A 7906-nucleotide genomic window follows, 5' to 3' on the forward strand; every position below is an offset into this window, starting at 1 on the left:
CTTGGTGACATGGAGTGATTTATAGCAGCATGCCATGCTGAGCATGTGCCCTATCTAACAAGGAGCTGTGCTATTGCTGAAGTGTGCCATGCCGGATCAAATTCCAAGCAAAGTTTTGAAACTTTAAATCAGTTCCATAGGGTGACATTTTGGAGTTCAGTCCTGTTTTACTCCAGTGTGGCTGCAGTGGGACGAAGGGCCGTAAGTCTTGAATGGATTTTTTAAAATTGAAACTTAGCATTTAAAATGTATTTTATGACACTTTCTAGATTTTCCATTTCCTTTCTTATTCTTTTTTTGTTCTATTTTGCTAACATGCTCTATACGCTTTGATACATTTATTTGCTTGTTTATTTATGATTGCAGTTACGCCTGCAAAGAGCCCATAGAGAAACATTTTAAATATCCAGTCTTCCTTTTAATGACAAATTGGGCAGGGATAATTAAAATATCAGTCAAAATTCTCCAAGAAAGACATGGCAAGGCATAATCTATTGTAGGCACACAGCGTGGAGTACAATAACAGTTCTCAATACTCGTGACCACATCATCAGTCCTTTAAGTAGACATACTATATCCTTCATTGGATTTTAAATGGTGTTGACTTGGATTTTTTTTCTTAATCAATAAAACTAGAAATATGTACTGAAAGAGAAAGCTAGAGTCACGTGTACAGCTTCGGTTGCCATGTGGTGGTTTTTTTTTCCTTCCCTCATAGTGGCCTCACTGCCTTTGTTAGATTGAGGGCTCACCGGACAAATGAATGGTTCGAGCATTATTGCATTACCATATGCTTTTCTGCTTGGCAGTTCTCAACACTTGATGAAGGTAACATAGAAGGTTTCTATTAGGCAAAATGTTTTCTCTAATCTTAGACACCTGTGCTCATCACACAGGAAACAGTCGCTGTGCGACCAAAGCCTGCCTCCGAGAGCCAACGACTGTGGGTGGTACAGCCTTCTCCCACAATAGCGAGATTTGTTTCAGGAGACAATGCAGTTAAGGAGGGAGAAAATGCTAATTGGGTATTGCTGTTTGGATACGTGTAGCTCTTAGAAGATGACCTCCTAATTCTCTGCCTTACATGTGCTCAGGATCCAGTGGAAGGCTGAGAATTTTTCACCCATTGACAGGAATCCATTAATAAAACAACAATCTTTTGTGTGCGGTAATCTTTAATCTTATTTTGTCACACACTCCTCAGGAGCGTCTCCACTCATTTTACAGTCTAATTTATGGCACTGGAACAACTCGGGCCCTGGAAAAGGTCAGTCTGCCAAGGTGTACTTGTCTTTGAAGAAAAGTAATAGAGCATTATTTATGAAGCAAAGAACACACTCTGCGACTTTAATCAATCAGAAGGATGCTTGTATTATTGTATCTTTTGCCACGACATCCTCCTCCCCACCCAGAAGAAACCATAAGCAAAGGATCTGCCAATCTCCCTTTCTCTTTTGTGTTGCAAAAGGCTTGTTACCTTGCATGCCTCTTCTGCTTTTGTGTTCATAGCACTATGGAAAAAAATGTGTCTGATGATGTCTGATACCTGGGAACAATTTGTCGATTATGAGCAAGGGGCTGATATCTCCCACAGATCATACGCTGTCTGGACACGTTAACTAGCCCTATCGAGTCAGCTCACCCAGAGAAACCCACCTGACAAAACAGAAGAGGGTATGCAATTAAAAACCTGGGGGATTAAAGAAAGAGTTGAAACGGTTTGAAACTGTCTTCAAGAGCAATCAGCAAAACAAAGGCAATTACCGTGTTTTGTAGAAAAAAAATCTCAAAACATAACCGCAGTTGGTCTCCATATGCTTCTGTAAACCACGACAAGCACAAATTAGAACATGCTGTGGGGGAAATGAATTGGTCGTTCACTAGAGAAAACACTTACAGCTTGAATGGATGTCCCCAAGAAGGGTTTAATTTAGGTAAGAAAGGATGTTGGGTGTGAATTGAATAACAATAGTTACAAATGCAATCCTATTAAAGTTTAAAAATTATCTAAAACATATCTTTAGTTACAAATGCTTAAATATAGAGGAGCCCATCTATTTTTGGAAATCTGTTTTGTAATACATTATATGGCTTTAGAACTGTGTAAAATGTGCTTTAAAAATTAACTGATAATGGTTCAATGAAAATCTCAATGGACAAAATAAGCAAGAGACGTGTAAAATCACTTATGACCGAAACATTGAGCTTAAACATCACATTAACCAAAATAGTGCATAGTCTGTATAGTGATTTCCAATTCCCAAGTTATTAATGTATTTATTTAAACTAATCATAAAGATTTCTAAGGTCAGTGAAGACTGAAATTCTTTGAAATGAAAAAGTGGTTAATTTTGTCAAGCTTAACAATACTTCTCTCATCTCTTCAGATGTCTATTGACCTAGGGGCAACCCCACGAGGAGGTTGGATTTTAAGTATGGGAACTGTTTTGTAGGAATTGAAAAGATACCTTTTACTGCACTGCATTGCAGCTCCAGAGTCAGGTAATAAAAGGACCTTCTTTCAAGGTTCCAGAGAACTGGGGACTGACAGAGGGACAAGGGGTGTTTGTGAGCACACACAGAGTTCATTGGCAATGCATCTTGATGGACGCTTGACTAGTTCAGGATGGTGAGCTTGAGACTCTTCGATTGATATCTGCCTTGGCTCCCACTGTGCACTTTCTCATCTTGCCAGTGGGATACTCATGAAGCCTTGAAGATCTAAAATGATGACGTATAAAGACTGATAAGTCACAAGGTCAAAATGTAAACTTTTCTGTTTCCAAGAGACTGTGAAGTCTTGAAACAAACAAATGCCTGTAGATTAAGGTATGAGACCTCAACTAAAACAGACTATCTTGCTCACTGGAAAGAATTTGGAAATGCAGTGCTCTCTTTTCTGTTATAAGGGCATCATTGCTATCCCTTTCTGAAAAAAAGATACAGCACTGGCTGTGACTCTTCAGTCCCAGATCCCCTCTGCCACTTGAGAGTAGTTATTCTAATCTACTTCCTTCCCATCACCCACTGTTAAGATCTTGATTTCTATTTACCAGTATGGATGCTGCAATTCCTGCAATACAACAGCAAAGGTAGTTGATTGGCAGTAGTTCTATAAAGGACTAAAGAAGGTGAGCACTTTCGCTAGTATCTATAACCCCAGTGTGTGGGAGACTGCAGTAGGGCGTTAGTCACAAGTGTAAGGGCAGGATGGACTATATAGTGAGTTCTATTCGAGTCTCTACTACAGTGTGAGACCCTGTGTCGTAAATGAACAGCCACACCAAAACAACAGAAGTTAGAAGGTTTTGATTAAGGACAGAGCTCAAAGCTACACTGATGGATCCAATGGATGTTTTAAAGCTTCTTTAATTGCCGAGTGTCAATTTACCCAGTAGGATATTGGGATGGCAAGAGAAATTTCCTCAGAGAATAACCCATGTAAGATATGTGTCTCTGGACGGCACACAGGAAACATGTAAGCATGTGGCACAAGAACATACTACAAAGTTTGTTAGGTCCCGGAAGTTCTAAAGGATGCTTGTTAGGACTCAGAAAATTTTAAGCGAAGGTTCATTAAGTCTCAGGAAGTCCCTGAAGCTGATAAGATGTACAAGGTCCCTCCCTCTTCAAGGTTACGTAAAGACAGAGGGTTGCTGAGGAGACTGAGATGAGCACAGCTATCCAGAAGAAGAGGCAAGCCAAACTGCCTGGAAGGTACAACAGCTGAGCTGCCTAGAAGACACTCTCCAATTTGTTGAGGTTCTTTTAAGACACACAGTGAGTTCTAGGTCCCAAATTTCCAATACTGTGTAGATTTTAGCAATGTTCCTTCCTTTATTTATTCTTTCTTTAAGGAAGCTCTCACCCAAACCATGTAAGTAATCCCAGTAAAAGCTCTTGCTCACCAAATTGAACTTTGGCTCTGCCATCTGTTACTTATGTGGTATACAGGAACATTTGTTTGTGTGTCCTTAGGGACAGTGTCACACAACAGTGTATTATTTTCATCAGGAAGTAGAAAGTGATTATCTAGGGAAAAACATCTTCAAAGCTGGTTTATATAGGAAAATAACAACTGATATTAAGTGAATACCTTATGTTTGGGAAGGAGACTCCTGTCTTCCTCATAAGGGAAAGAGTCTTCTTAATACACAAGCCACACATCTGAAAAATGTTAAGGCTTGGGCCTTATGCTTTTTGCTGACTAGTTGGATATACATTGGCCTAATTACAATTCTCTCTGCATTGCTCTTCTGAGTCCCTAGGTATCTGAGAAGTGGTGGTCAGTCCACTCAGGAACTAACAGGAATTGTTATGTCCCTCAAGTTCTCTGCTCCAGGGAGCTGCCAAACTTCTTAGATGCCCCCAAGAGGATTCTCTCACGGATCCCCTTCTTGAGACCCCATGTCAGGCTGCCTCCCTTTCCATGGTCCCAATTTCTACTCCAATGCTTAATATTTTTTACTGACCAAATACAACTGGTATTTCCATAGTTCAAGTTATGATATTTTGATGTTATGATAGTGCAAATATTCATTAGAAACCATACTTAAAGTTTTAAAATTGTATTTATATGATTGTTTACTTAATATATTTATATATTTTATTTGTCTGAGACATACCATTTATAAATCATGCTTCCTTTGAATTACCTTAATAGTAAATGCAATGTGAATAATGACAAATTTTAGTCTGAGATTTCATATGACATGAGTCATGGACAATTTATAAAAAAAGATATATAAACATAAAAAGCAACATGAAAGTATGTTCAACTATGCATGATTATTCAAATTAATGCAAGGAATAAAAAAATGTAGTATTTTATTCATCAAATTAGAAAGACTAAAAGTTGTATAATGTATGCTGATGTATACAATGAAGCCCATGGTCACAGGCGCAGCTCATCCCAAAGCAATGAAATCAGAAAATTTTCAGAGCAATTTAGCATCAGGTTTCCAAAGCCTTTGAGTCTGATGATGCTTCATTTAATGATTTATCTTAATTGAAGCTGCAGACAAATATTCATGACGAATATTGATTATATAATAGCATATACATTAAATAACATAAATACATATAAATTATAAATTTGTTAAAATTCAAATAGAAGAAGTAGTTCTCCACAAAGGAAGGAAAAAAGAAAGGATGATACATAAAAAAGCAGTTACTTGTACTAATATAGTAGAATGTTTTCTGTTGGAGAAAAAGTCCCATGTTTCTAGTGATCATGCTGCTTCTGGTATCACTTTAGAGAAAGAGACATCCCAGCCCCAGAGTAGATCTGAGTCCTAAGAAAGGCATAGACTTTTCATCATCATCTACTCAAAGCATGGGTAACATTTAAGTAGCCTAGATTTTGAAGGCGTGTTGATCAGCTGTCAGAAGTGTGGACTCCACATCCAGGCCTTCTGGAAACTGCGTTGAGAGACAAGAACATTTCAGGAACATAGGCATCAAAGTCAGAATACATAACTCTTCCTCAGGACTTCTCTTGGGTTCTTCAACACGTCACCTATGCACACACATATAATGAGTGTATCTTGAATGCTGAACTGTTTCTGCAATAATTTAGAGTTCCGGTTCTAGAGACAGACAGTTGTGGGTTCAAACCCTGGTTTTAAAAACTTAATGACCCATCTTGGCCTAAGTATTGCACCCTTGGTTATCAGTTTTATCCACCTGTATAATGTGGGTAATTGTGTGTGAGAGATGTATGTGTGTAGCATGTATGGCATTTAGTAGCAGAGAACATCTTCGATGGTACACATGAGAGGCACACACACACATCTGTATATGTACATATAGACAGAGTATCTCTCCTTCACCCAGCTCTATGCAGGCTCACCTGCGTCAACAGTGGCTGATGAAGACTTGAACGAGTCCTAACAGTGTCTCTGTTTCTTCCAGCCGGTGCCCAAAGGCAGCACACCTATTTGCCATCTCTGCCTCAGAGCAGTAGCCTACAAGGGCAGTGATCAAAGCTTCCAGACTTCCCATGGACATGTGGCTAGTGCTGCCTCTCACTGTTTTACTCCGTCACCTACTCCACTGTGTCCCTTTCGTTTTTGCCTCATTTCCTCAGCGACACAGACAAACGTCAATGGCTTTCGGAAGAGGCTCAGTGTATCTTCTTGTAAAGGCACCCACCTCATTTTTAAAGACAGCCCATCAGGGCTGAGACGGAGCTTGGAAGAGAGCATGTGCTGTGTGTAAGGTCTTAAATTTGATACCCAGTCCTGCAAAAAAGCAAAACCAACTGCTCTTTCTTAGTTAAATTCTTAACCAACTGAAATACTTGCGCATATACTTAATCACCATGTCAACATTTATTAGACATTGAGCAAAAAATATAGCATAACAAAGCTTTGCTACTTAGCATGGACACTAACTACTGAAAATAGACGCTGTTGAGCTACCAGGAGAATGAAAAGCACAGTGAGCAAAAGTTTAGGATGTGTTTAGAGATAGAGCAGGGATTTGAACTGGGTGACCACAGTTTTCCATGTCCCTTCTAGTTCCAGGAGCCACAGGGCTGCAGGCTGCCTTCATCCTTACACCATGAAAGCATTACTATTGCACACGAGTTCTGCCTTGCCGCATTCAAAGTACAACTGCAGGGACCTCTGTATGAATCCAGTCAGGCCCAACAGGGAGAGCTGGCAGGGCAGCTGGAACCTACTTGCTGTCTCTGCTTTGGCAGAAAATCTTTATTAAAGCCCAGCCATTATTTATTATCTCAAGATGCTTGGACATTAATCATCACACAGTGATTCATATCTCTGTTATATGAAGGAGCCACAAATAGAACTAAATATTCCTTTACCATGCAAAACTTGACCAAAAGAAAGACCTATTTCAGAGTTCCTCCAGTCTCTGATGTCTGATTCTAAATTCATCCTATGTGCTGATTTATGTCAGTGCTGTGGTTTTCTAAAGCTCTGCTTCTTTTATGATTGTGCAATATTATATTCCAGTACCTAATGGGTTGGATGCAATGACCATTAAAATGACAAAGTACAGTTTCAAAAGAATGACGTGTATGTAAGTACCCCTTTTCTACTCAATGAAAACGAATTGTTTCAGAATAGAAGATAGGAAGGTTTTTTTTTTAAAATAAAAAAATCCAGAATCTAGAAACCGTTTTCTAGGGAACAGTAATTAAAACTAAGAAGATTATAATGCAGTCAAGGATGGTTATGTCACTTGTTTGCTCATTGAAACTGAAATAATGCGCTCAAATTCTATTGAAAATATGATTGCTTATATCAGAGATGACACAAACGAAGCTAAATATAATGAGGAAAGAAAATGGAATGACTGGCTCCAAGTTTGTTGTAATTTGTTCAACTCAGAACTAATAAACTATCTAACAATGTATGGAAGCTGATAGTCTCATCATAAGTTATGAGTGGATTGCCAGACAAGGTGCATTCTTACCCTGGCAAATTTGTCCTTGGTGACCAAATGGGTTAGCATTTATTTCAGGGTGTATTTGATGCTAAATGTTCCAAAACTGCTGTATGTTTCTTTCGGTTTCGGTTTAATAATCTCTACTTATGTGGATCATAATGAATAGCCAACTGAAGGTTGAGATTTCACCAGTTCAAATCGATCTTCTGGAAATACTGTAAACTTATAATCTGCACTTGTTTGTTTACATGTAATGTTTGTGGATTTAGAAATTATACTGTCTGGGTAATATCACCCACCAAGCAGGTGCTGCTATGTACAATTATGTGTTTGTAGTGGATGGAACACTGCTTTTCATGACTTAACAGTGCTTCAACATTGCTTTCTTTTTCCCTTCTCTTCTCTTCTCTTCTCTTCTCTTCTCTTCTCTTCTCTTCTCTTCTCTTCTCTTCTCTTCTTTCTTCTTTGAGACAGGTTCACATATATTGCA

This window comes from Myodes glareolus, chromosome 16, assembly GCF_982192425.1.
Source record: "Myodes glareolus chromosome 16, mMyoGla1.1, whole genome shotgun sequence".
Classification (NCBI taxonomy): Eukaryota; Metazoa; Chordata; class Mammalia; order Rodentia; family Cricetidae; genus Myodes; species Myodes glareolus.